The 22512-nt window shown below is 35.3% G+C and overlaps 1 protein-coding gene across 2 annotated transcripts in view; it reads left to right on the plus strand.

Annotated features, from left to right (window-relative positions):
* Nucleotides 1-6302: 6302 nt before the first annotated feature.
* LOC106619303 (serine-rich adhesin for platelets) overlaps nt 6303-22512 on the plus strand; it is an 81618-nt gene continuing 65408 nt past the window's right edge. For both annotated transcript variants that reach the window (XM_036370770.2, XM_036370771.2), the window contains exon 1: nt 6303-6992. The gene's annotated coding sequence lies outside the window, so the exon portion shown is untranslated. The remainder of the gene's footprint in view (nt 6993-22512) is intronic.

The raw sequence follows: 22512 nt of genomic DNA on the forward strand, positions 1-22512 counted from the left end.
GTCTGTTTGAATTACTTCAGAAGCTTTGTCTTCTTAGTTTTAAATTTGTTTGAAATACGTTGATACATATTATATATTTTAATAAGAGTTTAGACTCTTTTAAGTTTTCTGAAAATTTTTGAGACTCTCTCAACATGCTGCTATAGTATAATAATTGTGTTTGCCTTACGGTTTTTTGTAATACCTAAAACTAATTGAGATAGACATAGAGTAAGGCATGTAGAAATCGTCAGGATGACGAGGCGAATTAAATTCCGAGTGACTGTCTGTCTGTCCATCCATCTGTGCCAGCGATAACTTGAGTAAAAATTGAGATATCTTAATGAAACATAATGGTACACGTGTTCCTTGGCATCATAAATAAATCATCGAACAGACGTTTCCGTTAAAAGAAATAAAATTCCACAACATGGTATAGCGAATCGTAATAAAGAGGGCATCTCTGGTTTTGGGTGGACTAAGCCATGCCTCCTAATAAGTTCAATGTATATACTTTACAAACCACTAAAGCTATATCAACAAAATTTGCCCAGGAAAAATAATTTAGGCAACTTCTCCAACTGTGGGAAAATGATTATAGACGATATCCCGGCTCCTCCCCATATAACGGTTATGGTAAAACTACTTAAAGTGCAATAACTCACTAAATGAATATGTTAGGAGCACTTTAGGTGTTCGGTTTTAAAATTGAACAATGGGCGTGGCACCGCCCACTTTTAGATGAAATCCTGTATCTCAGTATAGAGATGATCTTTTCCCCATAATATTCTTGTGTCAAAATGGGTAAAATCAATGCTTCTCGTAGTCCTCATACAAAAGTCTTAGCAAGAGTAAGCGAATATATATTGTAATATTCGATATTTTTCAGGTATTTTCCAAACCCCAATATTTCCGATATTTGAATTTCCACCTGATATTGAACCGTTTATTTGACCGACATATGTATATGTGATATTTGAATAAAATTAAGTAGATCTCTTAACCATAATGTGATTTAGCTCTAAACGTGAACGAAATTGGTATAGAATTTGCTCTAAACCATATATCCCTAATATAATGACTTCCCATTATTTGTTGGGTTTTTATTTCTCGTTAAGTTTATTTCGAAGTTTTGCTTACTTTCTGTGGCCATTAAATATTATACTACTACCACTATTACTATTACTAGAGTTAGAAGCATCGTTTTTGACAGTTTTATTGCCAAAAACACAATACGCCCATTGACACCTAAGAAAACTTTACAGCTTAAAGTCTTATACCTACATATTTATACCTTAAACTCTTGCCTTTTTGGAGTAATTTTTAACTACATAAATTAATAAGAACAAAGCACTCAAAAGCAAGAAACAGAAAAAAAAGTCAAAAGTAATACACGATGGAAAGCGCACACTCCTGTAAAAATAGAATTTTTTGAATGAAAGGAAGTGTACATTCTACTGTTCGTACCTCGCCTCCGTAAGGCTTGAGCCAAGGTTGTGCCAAAAAGGTGCAACAATTCGTTAACAATAGCAACAATAACTGCTAAAAACATAACAGCACTTGAATGCTTAACAAAAAAAGTATGGAGGAAAACAAGTTAGCAAACAAAAAGCAGACAAATGCACTTATCTCAAAAAAATCAAAAAAATGTGCTCACTTACTGCTGGACGAGCGGGCGAAGAGAAGAGTGATTTACAAATCCATACAAGTGTGTTCTTTTTGTGTGCTCTTGCGTTAGTATTTGCAGATATATGCCCGTGAGGTAGAGGTAGGCAGATAATTGCGAAGTCACTTGTAAAATTCTTCAGTTATGCTTAACGGTGTTTGCAACAGAACAACTCCCGTGCTAATACGATATATTAGCAATAAGACTGTTTATCTTAATATGAAGAATACAACAGTTTCTTGCAGAGGTTGTGCCAGGTTTCGTGTCATTGTTATAAGCAAATTGTAGGAACTTTATTAGAAAATAATATTTGTTTGAAAATTGATTAGAAAACAAAATAGAAGCGTGAGTCTACTACGTATGTCCAAAATTGGTAACTCCATAAACGAATACTTAGTTTTCATCACAAACGGTTTACATTAATCAATTATGATTTATTTCAGTAGTCTCCGGAAAACAATAAAAATTTATTTTATTCGATGGTGAAAGATGATCACGGAAATTAGGTTTTGGAGACATTTTGACCCCTTTGTACTTTAGCGCCACCTGTCGTTTCAAAGTGTTGTACCATGCCACTCTGCCAAACCTAGAATAACATCATAATTATAAGCTTTCCTAACTTCATTATTTGCCTCTATGGCATTCCATATCTTACAATGATTTAAAAGACGCCTCTAAGAAAGTCTCTACAGGTATGAGTTCTTATTTGTAACTGGAAGGTCCTCCGCCTTACAGTTTTCTGTTTTTTTCTTATCATCAGATCGAAAAATTCATATCTTTCAACTACTTGAACAAATTTTTCGTTTCATAGGTTTTGTAGGAAATTGAATGCTCTATAAAAAGGTCTAAAAAGATTTTTTTCATAAACCTGTTTAAAGGATATTAACGGTTGAAATTTTATTATTTTGAGGCAAATTTCTTTTTTTCTTTTGAATTTTGAACTTTGCTTCTTAACAACGGCAAGACAACAGTAAATAATTTAAATATAAATATAATAAATTATTACTTTTGTTTTGTTTGCGAAACTCATACGGCTATGCAGAATGACGATGAGCACCACCATCCAGGTCCGTCAACATCGTGAAGCACCTCTCCGAGCCGTTCGATACCACACGAACTTTTTGACAGGGTTATCCCCTTTTTTTAAATATAATGTTGGAAAAGGTGATATGTACCGCTAATCTGAACAGCAGTATCTACTCTAAAAGTACAATGCTACTGGGGGTACGCAAATGATATTGACATCGTAGGCTTTAACAACAGAGTCAGAGCAGCCTTTTCCAGCCTAGAAAAAGAAGCGCAAGAGGTTGGTCTTGCGGTGAACCAGGGTAAGACAAAGTACCTGGATGCCACACACAAAGAACTATTAAACTGGATGCCACGCGTATTGGGAACTACGTAAATGTTGACAGCTATATATTTGAAGAAGTTAAGGAACCAGCATAAATTCCACCAATAAGATGGAGATCAAGCGCAGCAAAACTCTTGCCAACAGGAGCTACTTTAGGAGAAGCAGAGCTACCGGGATATACAACTGGCGTGACCTCGCAAAGGGTAAAGGCAACTGACGAAATTTTGTGCTCTAGGTCCAGACCGACTCACGGATGCAGTGCCAAAAAAGAAAGAGAAGAAGTTTCCGCGGAACAAAATATAGAAGTGAGTCGACGCTATATAATAGTGTAACACCATAATACAAAGGGCCGTGATGATACTAGTTGGTATTAATAGCAGCCGAACTACAACTGACAAAAATTATACATTTTTACTTATTTTAATATACATACATTTGTATTATCGCCTTTAAAATAGGCTCCTGAGCTTATACGAGTACAAGCATGCCAACGCCTAATCCAACTTTCCGTACACTTGTTATAAGCCCCGGCTGTGATATCCTTCAGTGTCTTCAGTGAATTTTTGGAGCGTCATTCGCAAGATTATTGGACAAGTAATGATGCATTTGACCTCTACTCTACGTCGTTTTTGCAAAAGATTCAGGTCTTTTGGTATGAGTTTGACGCATTCTTTATACCCAAAACATTAACCAAAGTGTAATGAATCAATCCATAATAGATGTTTAAAACCTCTGATGCCAACACGACGATTTTCAAGTACTCTTTCTTTAACTGCTGCCAAACGCGTACTAATTGACATAATAAGCTCTAATTTCAAACGAAATTATGAAAAAGGTTTTACCAATCTAGGATTGGTTGATTTCATTTGTTGGTATACATATAAGTTTTAGAAAATCGTGTTGATACTAGGCATGCTGTAAAACTCGTTTCGTTCGAAAGAAAAGCAAATTTTTTTTGGCAGAATTCAATTTTATTATTCAACATAAAACAACTAGAAAGATTTGGAATGAAACTGAAATCTCAACAATTACCTCATCATTGTCGTTAAATTTATTTCTCTATTGGTATCTGAAGACAGTAAAAAGCCGCTAAAAGGCCAGATCCAGAGAATCAAAGAATAATGTATGACTTTCCAATATTTTCATTATTTAATCCCAGTATGGTGAAAAGGAAATTCCTACCAGGCATAACTAAATAACAATACAATACAAGTTGGTCTTCGAAATTCAGTTAGGTGTACACGTTTAAGTAAGCTTAAGCTGTTGGATAGTTAACGGCGCACAAAACAATGCATGCTGTGACCAATATGCTACAACTGTGTTTAGAACTGTACATTCACACACATACTCGCATGTAGCTGCACTGCTGGCAACACGGAAAATGCATTAACGAGCAAACAAAGCACTTGACAAAGTCACCGGGAAAAACGAACAGTCAAAAGTGACTGCTAGTCACGCTGACATTCATCGCAACGCACAGAAATGCACAAAAACCTGTGTGTGTGCCGAGTATACGTATATATGCATCCATTGCTTGCGTCGGATCAGCTGAGCATAAGCACCTTACGATGTACGTTTGTATGGGTAGATGTGTGTAAGTCACACAGTGGTGTGTGTGGGCGGCTGCATAATGAAAAGTACAGCTTGGCGGTGCGTAGCTGCAGCTCAGCGGCAAACTAATGCAACTTCACAGGATTAAATTTATAATAGTTCCGTAATAAAGCACCGTAAGCAGATGTCAAATTGTCTCATATTATGTTATGTGTTTTATGCCTTTGTACACTGTGAAAATGGGCAAAACCAGATGACAACCACGCATACTTCCCTTATAACAAACTTTTAACTTCGATCTGATTCTTTTACTTTAAAGTATACAAAGCAAACCTCAATGAAGTTAGCAGAATATAACTTTGCGCAAATAGTGCCCTCAAGGTATTTCATCTTACGTCCAAAACTCCGGTTCACTTCATACCGCATCTATTGGTCAATGTGTAAGAAATCTTAATAAACTTTAAAAATACTCTCTTTCTAATAACAGTGAATCCTCTTGCCATAAATTGATGAAATCACGGCGATACTTTCCCTAGTTTAATATAAAGTTTTGACAACAAATGGATGGCGAGAATATAAAATGTTCGGTTACACTCGAACTTTGCCCTTCCTTACTCGTTTAATTTTATTCTATTATATTTTCACTCTATAAATTATTTTAAATTTACAGGAACATCAGTCAAGTGATGACCTTTATATGAGCTTTTGTTGCATTTTGCGTTACTGTTTCGATAATGTCGGCAGTAACACGAATTTTGCAGATCGTCAATGGTCAAAGAATTATTCGCTTATATTTTGTTATTCAAATCACCGCATAATAACAAATCAGAATAAATCAAATCTGGAGTTCTGGGTAGACAATCAATGCCACTACTTGCGCACGTCCTCTGTTTGATGACTATAACCCTCGATACTTGTTTACAACGATTTTTTCTTTTCTTCTAAGGTAAATATGGTCCTTTATCAAGAACTATAGAAATCAGGTGCGTTGTCACTTATTTGAGTTTGTCGGTATTCTAAGTGACATCAAAATAAAATTATATAATCCTTCGAAATTAGTTGTTTTAAATATTTTGCAGAAGTTTACTCAATCGTTTTACTATAAATTTAAGTGTGTATTAATCACTACTCGTCCAGTTTACACTACAATGAACATCTCGGATAAAAGTGAAAAACATGGCTGAAACATGGAAAATTATGCTTATTTGAACAAACCATGGTTAAGTATGAAAAATATTGGAATTTTGTCCATTCAGAAGCGAAGGCGTCCTGGCTGGACGAATAAATATTGAAACGTGTGTTTAGTTTGGGGAAGAAATGTAAGGATATTAAGAAGCTTCCTGGGCTCAGTAAAAGCCATCTCATTAGCGTTATAAAAGTTTTGGTTGGTTACTGTTTGATTAAGTCAAAAGTATATTTCTTGCCTTGTGCCAAAGTTATCTGGATTATGTTGAGGTGGAATCAGCCCATAGGAACTATTTGGTATCGAGGTCAGCCGACTTAATAGATTAATGATGGGTCCATAGTGAAGATATTTTTAAAAAAGCTTCTGTTTGGATAACATTTGCTGTTATCCAAATTAACACAATTTATCATTATTTTACCAGATTATAATATAATATTATATAATAAATGTCTTTTGAGGCATTAGTGGGAATGTTTTTCTTAAATGCTATAAACATAAATCCACAACAAATTGGCATCATTTGCCAAAAGCAGGAAAATATGGCCAACATTTATTTTTGTTGTTGTTATTTTTGTATGAGCACTGGTGGGTGCCCAATTGAGTAATGCAGTGAGGCATATGCCGGTGAAATTCCGGGTAAACGGAAGTTTCCAACAAATTTAGAACAAACAATAACAACAAATATATTTGCCCAACAAAAACAACATACAACAAAATATTAACATAAACTACTTCATCTCATTTAAGAAGCGTTTGGCTGTGAAGTCTAGATAAATATCAAAAGCAAGTATTTTACTAACTTACCAAAAATACAAAAATAAAAAAGAACAACAACAAATATACAAGCAAACATTTCAGCACATTTCTAGAGTGCAAAATTAAAAAAAAATTAAAAAGAAATACTGTGAAAGAAAGGTGAATCGCAATCATCATTTCGCAGCTAACCAAGTAGATTAGTAGAAAGAAATATAAATCGCAAAACAAACAAAGTCAATGTACTTAAATAGACAAATATAAATAAAGCATTTGAAGAGCGTTCATGGATTAGCCCCATCGAGGGTGTCTCGTAAGCATGCAAGCAGCGGAAATGAATGCTTGAAGATGTGCAAACAAACGGATCAACCGCAGAGTAAGCAACAACAAATGCTGGCAGCAAAAATTTACACGGATTACAGCGGGATGCGTAAATCTCACGCGAAAATAAATGGTGTGTGCGCACATATTTGTCTTATTTAAGCGTGAAAGTATAATGTTAAGAGGTGAGTATGGGAAATTAATCATATTAATGTTGAGTTACATTGTACCCTTAGAAAGTGATATTTATAAATATTTGTTAACACATAATTAATCGCACAAATATTTATAATAAAATTTTAGACAACTTGATTAATAGCATTGAAATGATTAAGGTTATATTTTATAGTATAAAATGGTACTTTGACCTAAAATATTTTTTAAACCAGCAAAAATTAGCTTGAAATATTTTGGTAGATCGTTAAATCTCAACAAAAATGTTGAAAAGAGCTCGAACTTTACCAGATTTAATTTCGAACGATAGTTTCATGGTATTTAACGAAACAAAATTAAAAGTTTGTTTGGTCCACCTTAATATACATAATATACATACACTAACTGTTTAAATGTATATGTACATACAAATGAAAAAACTCCGTGTACCTTAATGAATACAGTATTTGGTTGTGATTGCTACTGAATTGAATTTTAGCGAAGAGGTAAGTAGTCAACGATTAAAGGAAAAATAAAACAAATCTTTGTTATCATTAATCTACATAAACTTTCTAAAATTTTTCTGTATGAACACAAGTAATAAAAAACTATACATATTTCTTAAATATATAGATTTTTGGATAATAATTACTATTAAAGATTTTTCATTTTAAAAAAAATATAATCTTTCTTCTGCACACTCATCATGTTATGCATATGAATTTTCAAAGTTACTGTGAGGTTTAAGAATATATTCTTAGACTTTAGATATAAAATGATCAAGAAATAGGAAGCAACGAAATGTGGGTGGAAATAAGATATATTTCAACATATAATTCATTTCATATAGTCACGTATGATTGCATGTGCAGTCATTAGGTCCCTTATTGATATGCGTCAATGATGAAGGCTAACTCGATAGAGGGGGCTACAAATTTAATATTTACAATTAATTTCACATAAAAACTTTGTGCCGACACTATAATAATAATATTATATTTGAAATGTTATAAAGTATTATTCGCAATTTGAGTACTTAATCCTTCTGAGAAAGTTTTTAGAAAAGTATAAGTATAAAAGTGGTGGTAAATGACCATTTACTGTCGTAGCTCAATCTATTATATATCTCGATGAACTGAGTGGTTGTTCCATCATTTTGAATTTAAAGTACTATTCAACCAATTATTAAAAAAAGTTCAAAGCGATTTTCATAGACATACAACCACATACTTTATCTTACCAACCTCGGCTTCATCAGCGTTATTCTTTCCGCTGAATGTACCATAGCTGATCCCGTATCAAATTTGGTTCTGGTTATCCCAAAATCCGTTTTAAAAACTCAAAATACATTTTTCCATAAAAAATTTAAACTTTAAATTAAATGGAAATTGCTGTACATGAGATAAACCCTTAACCAAAATAAGTGTGGCCATATGGCTATGCATGAAAAACTATTCGTATGGATATATATGTATGTATATGTATACCCTAAAATTAGTTAATGAATTATAGTTCTTCCAAATGTTCACATTATTATTTTTTTTCTTTTCTCATCAAGGCAGAGACACTTTTTAAAAATAAAATAAAATTTTGAATTTAAAAATGTTGTAGAAATAAGCTCGCCGGCATATTTTAAATTTTGATATTATTCTATAGACTATACTAGAGTTCTTTGAACAAAAAAAATTAAAATCCTCATTAAATTTTCATCACTATTTTAAATTCTCCCTCGCGTTTCTGAAAGGCTTTCTAATGTATAGTGTAATATTTGTGTATTTAAATATATCAGTACCTATGTACCACATGAATTATGTATGTATGTATGACGATTGAAAATATATAATTTGTTTTTTGTATTTATTACATAAAATATGCATATAGGAACAGACGCAAAAAACCTAAAAAATTAAAAAAAATCATGTTTCTATATAAATAATTCCAATTTATTATATATTTACAAAGTGATATTCAGCAAATATTGGCTAAACTTGACACCTACGGTGACTCGTTCCTTACAGTTAATCTAGTTGTTATTCAAAGTGAAATTTTCATACACTCGTTTCACTTCAAATTAAATGAATCTCTCGATCAATGAGCTTATAGAATTTTCTTTAAATCCGCTCCGAGCGTAAGGCCAAGATTGGGTTAACTAACACCCATATATTGGAAGCAACTTTCAATGTTCCTCGTTAGTTCGAAGCATATGGGTATAAGTAGCATCAACCAAATGTATTTTTCAAATTTAACAGCTGTCAAAAGTTGTCTAGACCAAAGGTAATGAGTTCAAATCGCGATCCGTGGTTACTTAACATTTTGTAATATTATATAATTTTTTGTCGGATATCATTTAGACCAGTTTATTAAAAATTATATTGAACTCGAAAATGAAATGTCAAAAAACTTTGTAGTAAATCATATCTCCTTCACTTACCATATACAGTTATGTGTTCGCCCTCCTATCACTACCCAGTTTTTCGAAAGTTCTTTAATTTCGTACCTACTTGCTGTAGAAAAGCAATTCAACTTTCCTGCTTCAAGTTTTTTTCATTATTTTTGGTTCGCTCCTCTCCTTTTTCATACCCTTTCGACAATTGATTTTGCTTCGATTGCTCTTTGTCGGAATTTGAAATCAGGTGCTCAGACAGCCGAAAATTTTTAAATTATTCACAGACACGTGTTCGGTTTCAGGCATACGCACCCATTAACCTGGTGCTCCTACGCCAATTTAAGTATAATATAATATGTTATGTATTATGTGTGAGAGCGTGTGTTTGAGTGTTTGCGCGTGACTTGGTCAGTGCCTGTCTCACTGTGACGTTGCGTTTAGTAACAATTACTTTAATAATTTTCTGCTTTTGATATATGTTTTAGCATTTCTTCCTTCCCTCCCAAAAGTGCACAGCACAGCCGTTTGCTTCAGTGTTCCCAGTTAATTACTTTGCCACATTGCTAATGAGCTTAAACGCGTGTGACACGCACAGGCAAGAAAGCCAATACATTTACCTATGTGTGGATGCATGTACATATATGTATATATATATTTATATGTCTGTGATATATTTATATATGTATATATATATTTCAGTTGTTTGTATCTATAAAAATGCTTGCATAAATTATATTAGAAACTAACTTCACTATTATAAATGTGTGCTTATGTAGGTTAACTCAGTTGTGCGCACACTTTTGGTATGTGCGTGTGCACGTGCGTGTCTTTAAAAAATGTACCATCAAGCCCGGCCGAATGTAGGTTTACACAGTAATTCACGTTGCTTTTGCCATGTTTTATACAAAAACTTCTCTTTGTGATTTTTACCATTCATTGGACTCATCTTTCAACAGCCTGTCGACCTGCTCCACTTTCAGGGCACACATATACAATGACCGGAGAAAGGTAAACTTTGAGTGTCCTGAGCAGTTGGCGATTGCAGGACATTCACACGAAACTTTTGTATTGTTTTCTAGTCTTTTTTTTAGTTCATCATCCTTTTTTGTTTGGTTTTTGTTTCAACTTATTGGAAAAGGTAATTCTTTTTTATGTGCTTTCACAAGTGCACATTTAGCTTCGGGTCAGATACCGAATGAAATTTAAAACACGAATAGGTTGTATGTATGCATAAATTATGAGTTCCAAACAGTTTTTAGTAAGTGTGCACTATTTTAATACAAAAGAGAGAGAGAGGGAAAAAAAATAGAAGTATTTTCATAATGGAAAGTAAAGAAGGTTAAATGTAAGAATACCAGAAAACATTTCGAAACGTCTCAACTCATCATACAGGAATCACATTTAGCTTCATTAAGGCCACTGACTTAATTTCCGAACTTCTTCTTTCTGCTTTCCTGTTCCAATTAGCAGACGAGCTTCTGTACCTCGAATTTTGAATATGAATATCAACGTTATAACACCATAAAGCATTCATTATCACAAAAAATTTCGTCTGATCGATAGAGGGTAAGTGCACGTATGAAGTTAGCGACAACTAAGGGGTGATCCATTTCAAAGTTCCCTACTTTTTTAAAGAAAAAGCCTGCTGCCGTGAAGTCGTGCTGCTGTCTTAATAACTGTGCCTATAAAAACGTGTGTATGTTAATATTTCGCAGATGCTGCCTGTAGCTTGTCGTCGTTGAATGCTTGTATAATTAAAATGAGTGAGAAGGAGGCAACAGGGGACGCAGTGGAGTCGAGGTTATGTGAAAGTACGTCATTCTTCATTCGGGGATTGTTTGTTACGTGTTTAAATTTACGATTTCGCGGAAAAATATGTTCATGCTCCGCAACGACAGCAATAATTTTAAATACATTTCATAAGGAGAGGGAGGTAACGATCCCCAGTACTTCCACTGGTTCCAAAGGATCAAGAGGAAAAACAGCTCAATATTATCGTGATTACAGAGCACGAAATCAAGCAGTGATGGCAAAAGAGTTATTAAATACGGTAACTAGTAACCTGTATACAAGTTCTGAGCTTGCCCTTGCGAAATAAGAAGATCAAATTGCGAGAAATCTAATTTGCACATAAGATAAACAAGTATCAGACTTTATTAACTCGAAAAAAGACCTTTCGATAATAGTATTTAATTGTCAAAGTCTTCGTGCACACGCCAATGATTTTCCCGATCGAGTCTTCCAAAATACGAAGCGCCCGCTGAAAGTAAGAATTAAATTGAAAAAATTTGTTTGTCGAGATAAAATAAAAAACTTTACATGCCAAAAATATTGTGTTATACAACCATTGATTTCAATCCTTTCATGTTTCCAATTTGCCATCATGAAGTTTCACATCTTCCGCGCGGAGGGACTGTTTTTCTTTACAATTTTATGGCCGACTGTCTGTAAGGCAGGTAAGGTGAAAGGTAAGCTATTCATTTAGAAGGGTGAATTTCATAGAATTATGCGCTTTTGGTTTACTTGAGATATATCTCTATCAAAGACATCTCTATCCCTACCTCTACTAGTGAGATGGATGGATGAATATGAAATGATCAGAGAAGTACTCAAAGGTTAACTTTTGTCGATTCAAATCAAAAATCTTGCTCTCGAGCGTTAAGATCTAAGACACATAAGAATGCATTGAGTATCAGATACAGTTTCTTCACCAGAATGACAAACGGTTTTAAGTATTTGCTCACCTAAGCTCAAATCCCACTAGCTTCTCAGAAAGTATTTCTCCTGTTTCTCTAAAAAATATCTTCCATATTTGTTTTAATTTAATATCTTCTTCCCTTTTCAGTTATATCTTCTACTATGTTTAGTAAATTAGATATTCAGATAATTAGGGAAAGAATAATTGTTTGGTCTCTGGTGATTTTAGCTCATACATTTTTTCTCTTTTGATTCGTAAAAATGCAAATTTTTTGAAGTCTTCATGTCAACTGATAAAGTTCTGCATATACGCATTTGATTCCCTTCGATCGGTTTGAATGGCAGCTATCTGCTATAGTTGTCCGATATCGGTATCTCAAAAACTGAGAGACTAGTTCGCGCATACAGACGGATTGACAGACGGACAGACAGATATGGCTAAATCGAGTCAGCTCGTCCCGCTGATCATTTATAAACATATATATACGTTAAAGGGGCTCCGCCGTTTCCTTTTGGAAACCTTAATATAACCTGTTCAGGGTTCAGGTATAATGAAATTAATTTCTCACGATACAAGAGTTATCTGTTCAAGCATTAAATTCAGAGTTTGTGTAGTTGGTGCTTAAAAGCTATAAGTTCCAATATATTTCGATGAACCATAAAACCTTCAATGCAAAGAGAAGCGTAGCGAATTTACAACTGGCATAAGTAATATAAGTTGGCGTAATCAGAAAGAAATTAATATAACTGACTCCTATACCGTTTTTCTTGTATTTATGTAATTCAACTGTGTGCTTTTATATTAAGATTTTTTAATATGACGGCACAAAAATTTGTTTTTGCTTTCTTACTATACTAAATTGGATTAATGTCTCCAATGTTTATGTTAAAATGTCGAAAACATGTTCTTATTACCAGAAATAATTTAGCTTCGGTTTTGATTTCACTCAATACCAGCACACACTCTTTTTTACTCAGTACACTTCAATTATATATATTTACATTTCCCTTTCAACATTTCACTGCGAAGCAATTCATTATTTGTTTATAAAAAATCAACATAAATTAAGCACACCTCATTGATTTCACCAGCAGCAGGCCGGAAAAGTACTTACATAATTGTATGAGGCACATGAAAGCAAAGCGAGTGCCCAGCCAATTGATGAGTGAGGCGGCTATTTGAGATTACCAGCCTACCAATTAGTTGAAGATCCGGATGCAATCATACAGTCAAACGTATAAATGAAAGGCTATTAATCAATAATAAACGGAAATGCACAAACCGCAATGATTTCCACTTTTGTAGCGGAATTTAAAAATAAATGAACTCTGTCTAAATTAAAAAGCAAAACTAAACCATTTATTTTAACCGCAGCAGCTTTGCCAGCGAAGGTTGAAAAGCTTGGGTAACCGCCAAGCCTGGATCGACGAAAATAATATAAAGTCAGACGTCACATTTTAATCGCCTTTGTTTGCGGGTAATTGCAGACAAATTCAATGAACAACCGCTGAAATACACAGGAAAATAAAGGCCGTGAAAAATAAATGAAACATTAATGAAGACTCTGGAAGTAATGCTAAAAGTAATTAGTGCTATTTTTAAGCAATTAAGCAAATGTTCGAATACTCTTAAACAAAAAAATTAAAAATGATAAAAGCAGATTCTTTTGCTGACTAAAAACAGTGCACAAAATATTAGGATATTTTTAAGCAGTCGTGGACAGAAAAGAATATACGGCAAAAGTTAAACGAAGTGCTTTGAAAGAGTGAAGCTTGTTTAGTTTGAACATGGCCTTTGAATTCGCTGAATACTACCCTGAGATCAGAATTTTCGAGCCATAGTGTTTTCCCTACGGTACTGATTTGCCAAATTAAGCTAAATATTTTTCAGATTTTATAAATGGATATGCTGCTTTCACAGTTGGAATCATGTAAAGCAAAAACTTCAAAATTGATAAGAAATTAGAGTAATTTTTAAAATTTTTTTATTTACTATGTTGCCAAGTGACAAAATAATACTCGCTAAAGTAACAAAATGCTTGCAGAGCCACAAGTTGTTCGGTATTTTTTATTGAGATCAGAGAAGCAGATGAATTAGTTGGTATGAAGACCGGCAATGTTAAAAACTACTACCTTGAAAATAGACTTCTATCAAAGGGGTTAGTCGCAGGCGAATTTCTCAAATGTTTTACTTGCAGTTTAATTTAAAAAGTGACATCCAAAAAGTCGTTTACAACATCTACTTGTTGCCCATGATATAAAATGCCTCAATAGAAATTTAAGTTTAGCTCAATATTTTTTTGCACTGGCTTACCAAACAACCCGCCATATATGGACAAAAATATTTATATAACAAGTAAGGAAGGGCTAAGTTCGGATGTAACCGAACATTTTATACTCTCGCAAAGTCAAATGGTATACTCGTTTGAGATTTCTTTGTGGATTGACTGATATTTTCGGTAGAAGGTCAACTATAGGCACTGGGGTCCACATATTTAGTACTTAGGGGTTTGAACAGTTTTGGTTCGATTTAGACAATTGGCCGCAAGGTGGCATACTTTAATTGCATTATTCACGCAAAGTTTTACCCCGATATAATCATTGTTACCTGATTTGCATAGTGGAAAGTGAAAGAATCAGATGGAATTTAAAATGGTGTTATATGGGAAGTAGGCGTGGTTGTAGTCCGATTTCGCCCATTTTCGCACTATGACATAGAAACATGAAAAAAACGTTACGCACCGAATTTGGTTGAAATCGGTTAAGCAGATCTCAAGATATGGGTTTTCACCTAAAAGTGGGCTGTGCCACGCCCACTGTCTAATTTTGAACGCGGTTCCTATAAAGTCATCTTATACCATCTCAGAGATAAAATTTAATGTCTCTGGCGTGTTTAGTGCTTGATTTATCGCGCTTTTAGTAGTTTTTGACAGTACCGTTATATGGGGAGTGGGCGGAGTTGCCACCCGATTTCAACTATTTTCACACCGTCAATAGAAGTGCTAAAAACATTTGCTTCTAGTGAATTTTGTTATTATAGCATTAGCGGGTTAGGAGATATGCACATTAAACCTATTAGAGGCGGGACCACGCCCACTTTTTAAAAAAAAGTTTCAACTGCAGATGCCCCTCCCTAATGTGATCCTGTGTACCAAATAACAGTCTTGTATCTTATTGCGGAGCTTAGTTATGGCAAGTTATTTGTTTTTGATTAATGGCGTTTTGTGGGCGTGGCAGTGGTCTGTTCACTCAATTCAAGGACGACTTACCGTATACTAAGCAATGCTGGCCAATAAGAAACCAACTTATACTGGAACCGTTGTCTTTCTTAGAAATTTTCTTCATTTTTGTCAGACAACTTAAAATGGTTTACGTTTAATACGGTATATTACGGCTCCCTCAAATATTTCATAATTAAAAAGTTTTAAACAGAAATTAAATATTACATTTTCCTCTTTGAAATCTGATATCTTATCCGAGTAAGCGAGTCTTAAGTTGATTGCTTACTTATAAGTTTGTTTCGTTTTACTTATATTCATTTAAAAAGTTTAATTGCTTTATAATCTTTAAATTAGATATATCTCGTTATTTTTGTAAATGCAAATAAGTTAAGCGATGGCCTTTATTGACAAGTATTAAAATGTTTATAATTTCGCAACATGTTGCAACAGAGAGTATAATAGTTTTGTTTACCTTACGGTTGTTTGTATCACCTAAAACGTATTGAGATAGATATAGACTTACATATATGTATATATAAATGATCTTGTTGACGAGTCGAGTTGAACTTCGACTGATTGTCTGCCGTCTGTCCGTGCAAGTGATAACTTGGTACACATGTTCCTTGGGGCCGAAGGAAGGTTGCCACGTCCGTAAATGCTACTAAAGAAAACTTATAACGTACGATAACTAAGCTCCACACACCTCACTGGGCGAATAACCTGCCACCTTTAAGTGGAATCCCATTGTCCTGACATTCTTATATTACGGCGCGAAAATGGGAGAAATCGGACTACAACCACGCTTACTTCCCATATAACACAATTTTAAATTCCAAATGATTCTTCCACTTTAATAATGCACGAACGAATAGGCCCTTAATGTTATGCTATACAAAGACTAAAATTTATCATAATCGGGTGATATAGTATATGCAATAATATATCATGTAATATAATATATTTAATAATATACAAAACATGATTGTAATATTTTCACCCTTTCGTTGAGTAATGAATCTTGAGTTTTTCACAACATTTCTTAATAAAAAGTTTGTCAACATCGGAAAGTATTTCCCCGGCTTTGATCCTTGCAGGTTGCGAGAGTACAAAATGTTCGATTACACTCGAACTTAGCCCTTCCTTACTTGTTTATTATAATATATTTAAAAGTTGTTGCGGCTGCTGCTAGCAACACCGAATAACAATAAAACTGTATTCCCCATAAATTATACTTCTAATCATAAAGACACAAGGGAAGAAAATAATGGGGGTATTTCACAAGCATGTCAACGTGTGATGAGACAAACAAAAAAACCCCTATGCGCCAAAGCGGGTGCCGCCAAAATAGCGAACACAATAAAATCAACGAAGAATCGAAAAATTATAATCAAAATAACAATGCAGACAATAAGCAGCCATAACAAAGAAGAAAGGAATTGAAGTGCTGACAACTAGAAGAAAAATGATAAAAGCAACACTGAAAGATGTACAAGTTATTTTTTATTATCGGTTACTGTAACTTTATTCGGTAGCGACGGTGTTGTCGACTACCCACGAACTATTTAAATAATATTCCGTTTATGCGATAGCGACGGTATTGTCGACTACCACGGAATTAGGTTATTTTAAATAAACACAATTTGAGTTCCGTTCTAAAACTGTTTTATTAAAATTACATTTCCCTTATTTATAACCTACTATTACTATTGCCGCTACTGCCATTGACGCTGCTTTTTGCTTTTCTTAATTTCTGCTGACGCCTAAGCTTGTGTAAGGCATTGCGTAACATTCTGGCTACTGCAAGGTGTTGAATTGCGGCTGTCGGTCATTCAGAAGTTCAAGAGGCTGACTTGGTTAACTATTGTTAACTACTCCCTCTTCCAAAACATAGGCGTCCTCGGCCATACCCAACCTTTCCAGTACTCGCCGCACAGCCTCCGAAGTTTCATTTCGTCGCCGACGCATCAGTAAGACGATTAATCCAATTGTGATTACGGAGATGAGGGCACAGATTACGGCGGTAGGGACTGGTGTAGCAATTGTTCGTATGCGTAGTTCGGAGATGAGTTGCAAGTTCTTTTCACTCAACTTGTGAAGGAATGGTAAGCTTAGCATTGCATCATGGTAGGTTACGTTGAGTCGCGCTGAAGTCGCCAGTTGGGGAAGTCTCTTCGGATAGTCATTGAAGTTGATAGTCAGCTATGATGTTATCTAACAAGTGCAATATACGGCCAGCATGCGATACGGTAAAAATAGTAATATTTTTACATAATAACTTAGGTATAGGGAAGCTGATTACAAATATTATTATTATTATATTTCCTTATTCGCTAAAACCTTAACTCTAGCTATGCTAAGTAATTAGGTTATTGTAACTCCCATAAAACCCTCCTTCATAACCGCCACTTCGAAGACCTTATTCTGGCTACAGGCGTTGCTCCGGTCTATTTGCTCCTGTTGGGCTTTTTCTAGCCTTGCAGCAATATCCGGGAACATATGTGAACTGGCATGGATAATCTCAATCGGCTTCTTGCCCTCTTGCTTCACAGAGAGGAACGTTCTATTATAATCTATAGTCGCTTGAAGAAAAAGTTCCACTATTTCTTGTATTTATCTTTGCAGTTTAAGACATCTGGCGATCTGCACAAGGGTACTGTGGAATCTTTCCACCTGTCCGTTCGACGTACTATGTAGCGGTGGTGCATTTACTATGTCAATGTCATACCGGCTTTTTAGCAGTGATCGAATTGTGTCTGAGCTAAACGACGGCTCGTTATCGCAGTATATGGCTTTAACATTGCGGAAAATATTTATTATTTGTAGAATACTCGATTTTACATCAATAATAGTGAGTGATGCTACTGGCTGAACCAGGGCAAATTTGGAAAACTTGTCTACTGCTGTTAGGAAATGTTTTCCTGCAGTTAAAAAAATGTCTATGTGGACTAATTCTCCTACACGTGAGGGTATATTCTTCGGATGCCTGTCATATTTCGCCTTTCCACACACTTTTCAGTTTACAAAAACTTCTGCCGCAATCTTTCCTATCTTCGGAAAGTAATAGTCAAGTAGAATCTGCTTTACATTTTCTTGGGCGGCTCTATGCGCCCTATTATGTTCAATTCTTACTATTTCCTTTTGCTCGTCTTTATCACAACGTCTGTTTCCATATTTTTACAGAGCCAGAATTTTGTGGCGGGGAAAATCCTGACCAAGTCATCCTGAATGCGTGCCAAGACAGGCAGTTCGCAACGTATGGCATTTACTACGTCCGGCTTTACAACTTCTTTTATTAATGTTAAAGAGTATCTCCCAGTCGTTAAAATGATTTGATGTCGAATCTTTGCACCAATTAAAATGAATGTTCGTGTTACGGGTGTGGATGACTCTTCGACTATTATCTGATTCCTGAAGCAATTCAGGGGCTTGTCTGTAGCCTCAATCACATGAGTTAGAGATACTTCACTGTGTGCTGTAGCCGCATCGGATATTATTGATTCTTCTAAGAAGTTAATGTTTTGACGCGATAAGACGTCTGCCACATAATTCTCTTTTCCTGGCTTATAAAATACTTTAGTGTCACTCTCTTCAATTCGTGCATTTCAGCGTTTAATTTTGGAGTTATTGTTTCGATCTGAGACCGCGAAGATAAGGGGCTGATGGTCTGTATAAATTCTAATGTCATTTTTACCGTAAAGATAATGTCGAAGACTATCTAGGGCCCAGACGATGGCTAATAGTTCCGTTTCATTCGTCGCATAGTTTACCTCTCTATCCTTTAACGTTCTTGAGATCATTGTTATGGGTCTGTTTCCCTGAGATAGTACTGCACCTATGCCAGTTGAAAAAGCATCCGTAGTCAAATCAAATGGTTTTGAATAGTCCGGGTAAAGAAGAACAACGTCTTCAGAAGCAAGGATACCCCTGAGTTTGTCAAACGCAGACATCTGAATCTCGTCAAAGGATACTGGGATATTTTTTGAACGGTATTTGCTGATTCTTCCGCCCTCCCCTTTTAACAGGTTTGTTTGTTAAAGGTCTTGCTATTGCAGCGAAATCTTTGATAAAGCATCTGTAGTAGCTTGCAAGACCTATGAAGGATCTTAGTCCGAACAAGCTGCTTGGTTGCTTGAAATCTCTAATTGCCTTTACTTTATCTGGGCTAGTTTTTGTACCCTCTTTTGTGACGACAAAACCTAGGAATTCTACACTTTCTTTAAAAAATTGTGATTTTTGCTTTGACACCCTCATATTGGAGTTGTAAAGGCTCTTGAATACTTGACCGACATGTTGTACGTGGTCACTTTCATTCTCGGAGAACACTATGACGTCATCGACGTAGACATAGCACGTTTTTCCAATCACGTCCCGTAGAGCATCATCTATTGCTCGCTGAAAAATGCTAGAGGCATTTCTCAAATCAAAAGGCAAACGGCAGAATTCATATTTGCCTCCGTTTATTGAAAATGATGTCTTTTCTCTGTCGCATTCTGCTAACTCGATTTGATGGTACCCAGATTTTAAGTCAAGGGTAGTGAAATACTTAGCCTTTCCAAGGTTTGATAGGATCATACTGATGCTGGGCATTGGGTATTTATCCGCAACAGTTTTGGAATTCAATTTTCTGAAATCTACTACCAACCGTTTATTAGGCGCACCTGAGAGGTCGGTGCCCTTTTTGTATGGAGATCTAGAAGGTCGAATAATGCCATTTTTTAGTAAATCCTTAATTTCTTGATTCACGAAATCAGCAGCTCCCATAGGGAATGGGTACATCTTGGAGTAAACTGGTTCATTGTCCTCTGTGCGAATGGTGGCGACGGTGTTGTCCACTCCCCACGAACTATTTAAATAATATTCCGTTTATGCGATAGCGACAGTGTTGTCGACTACCACGGAATTAGGTTATTTTAAATAAACACAATTTGAGTTCCGTTGTAAAACTGTTTTATTAAAATTACATTTCCCTAATTTATAACCTACTATTACTATTGCCGCTACTGCCATTGATGCTGCTTTTTGCTTTTCTAAGTTTCTACTGACGCCTAAGCTTGTGTAAGGCATTGCTTTACATCCGCCGGTCACACGGTCGGTGGCTACTGCAAGGTGTTGAATTGCGGCTGTCGGTCATTCAGAAATCCAGACTGCATAGGTTGCAATTTTGGCAGTTCAAGAGACTGACTTAGTTAACTATTGTTAACTTACACAGAACAACAAAATGCATGAAGTGAAATGTTGTAGGCAACTTTGGGCGCAGATCATTTAATTCGCAATGTGTGTCAGCAAGCAGCCGACCGACGACAGCGAAGAAAAGGTATTAAACAACGCGTAATATTTGCATATTGGGTTTAAAAGTTTACGCGCCTGAAAGTATGCAACATGCATATTAGTCCGATGATGATAAAATAAGCAAGCCCAAAGCAAAGACAAAACAAATGCTCCAAATACTGTATGCCTTGCCAGGGGGCACGCGTCTCTCTTGCAAGCGCCTCGCTGGTACCGTGTGACTCACTTGACGGCAGTGAATCCGCGAGGCTTTGGTAGTTTTCCATTTTTTCCAACTTTTGCTATTCTGCTTTGCATATTTTTTTACACATAGGCACATACATATCTACGTAACAGTTTCAATTGTGTCTCGGTTTTTGCTGTCATATTTACATATTTTGCTACCGAAGCTTGCGATTCGCGTGCGTACCTTGCGTGTATGACTCTTAATGTATGCCATACTACTATATTATTACGCGTGAAGTTAATTTATGTAATGTTTGCTGGTTGCTTGTCCTCAACATATGATGGAATTGGCAGCGTTATTGCTGTTTTTATTGTTTCTTTTCGTTTTTTTGTGTTTGTACTTGTTTGAATTTTCTTATATTGTCGTGCCGCATATAGAATGTAGTATAAACATTGCTTTTAATATAATAAATTTTCGGCAATGCAATAAAATTATATGTAAACATTATTGTATTACGAGGACCTTACACACACTCAAACATATATGTACACTAACATACACTACAGATAATACCAAGTTTAGGCGTGGCGATAAAATACACGCGCAACCTTCTCAGATTTGTTATTAAATCAGCGCGAATTTTGTGTGCGTAGGCAAATTGGTGCACATTCAGGAAGTAATGAGCAATGCGGTGACTTCCACTAATGAGCAAAATGTTTTATTTGGGCAACATATTAAATACAAATAAGTAAATTTTTTCAGTGAAGTAAACAAAGCGTCACGTTTTATAGCAAATTGTAGACAACAAGTAAGGAAGGGCTAATTTCGGATGTAACCGAACATTTTATACTCTCGCAAAGTCAATGGTATACTCGTTTGAGATTTCTTTGTGGATTGGCTCATATTTTCGGTAGAAGGTCAACTATAGGCACTGGGGTCCACATATTTAGTACTTAGGGGCTTGAACAGTTTTGGTTCTATTTAGACAGTTTTTGGTCACAAGGTGGCATACTTTAAACGTATTATTCACGCAAAGTTTTACCCCGATATAATCATTTTTGCTTGATATGCATAGTGGAAAGTGAAAGAATCAGATGGAATTGAAAATGGTGTTATATGGGAAATAAGCGTGGTTGTAGTCCGATTTCGCCCATTTTCGCACTATAACATAGAAATATGAAAATAACGTTATGTACCGAATTTGGTTTAAATCGGTTAAGCAGATCTCAAGATATGGGTTTTCACTTAAAAGTGGGCTGTGCCACGCCCACTGTCTAATTTTGAACGCGGTTCATATAAAGTCATCTCATACCATCCCAGAGATAAAATTTAATGTCTCTGGCGTATTTAGTGCTTGATTTATCGCGCTTTTAGTAGTTTTTAACAGTACCGTTATAAGAGGAGTGGGCGGAGTTGCCACCCGATTTCAACTTTTTTCACACTGTAGGTAGAGGTTCTAAAAACATTTGCTTTCAGTGAATTTTGTTATTATAGCATTAGTGGTTTAGGAGATATGCACATTAAACCTATTAGAGTCGGGACCACGCCCACTTTAAAAAAAAAAAGTTTAACCGCAGATGCCCCTCCCTAATATGATTCTGTGTACCAAATAACAGTCTTGTATCTTATTGCGGAGCTTAGTTATAGCAATTTATTTGTTTTTGATGAATGGCGTTTTGTGGGCGTGGCAGTGGTCCGATTACGCCCATCTGCAATACCAACCGTCTCACGGTACCAAGAAACATGTCTACCAAGTTTCATAAAGATATCTCAATTTTTACTCAAGTTAGAGCTTG

This window comes from Bactrocera oleae, chromosome 6 (assembly GCF_042242935.1).
Source record: "Bactrocera oleae isolate idBacOlea1 chromosome 6, idBacOlea1, whole genome shotgun sequence".
NCBI lineage: Eukaryota > Metazoa > Arthropoda > Insecta > Diptera > Tephritidae > Bactrocera > Bactrocera oleae.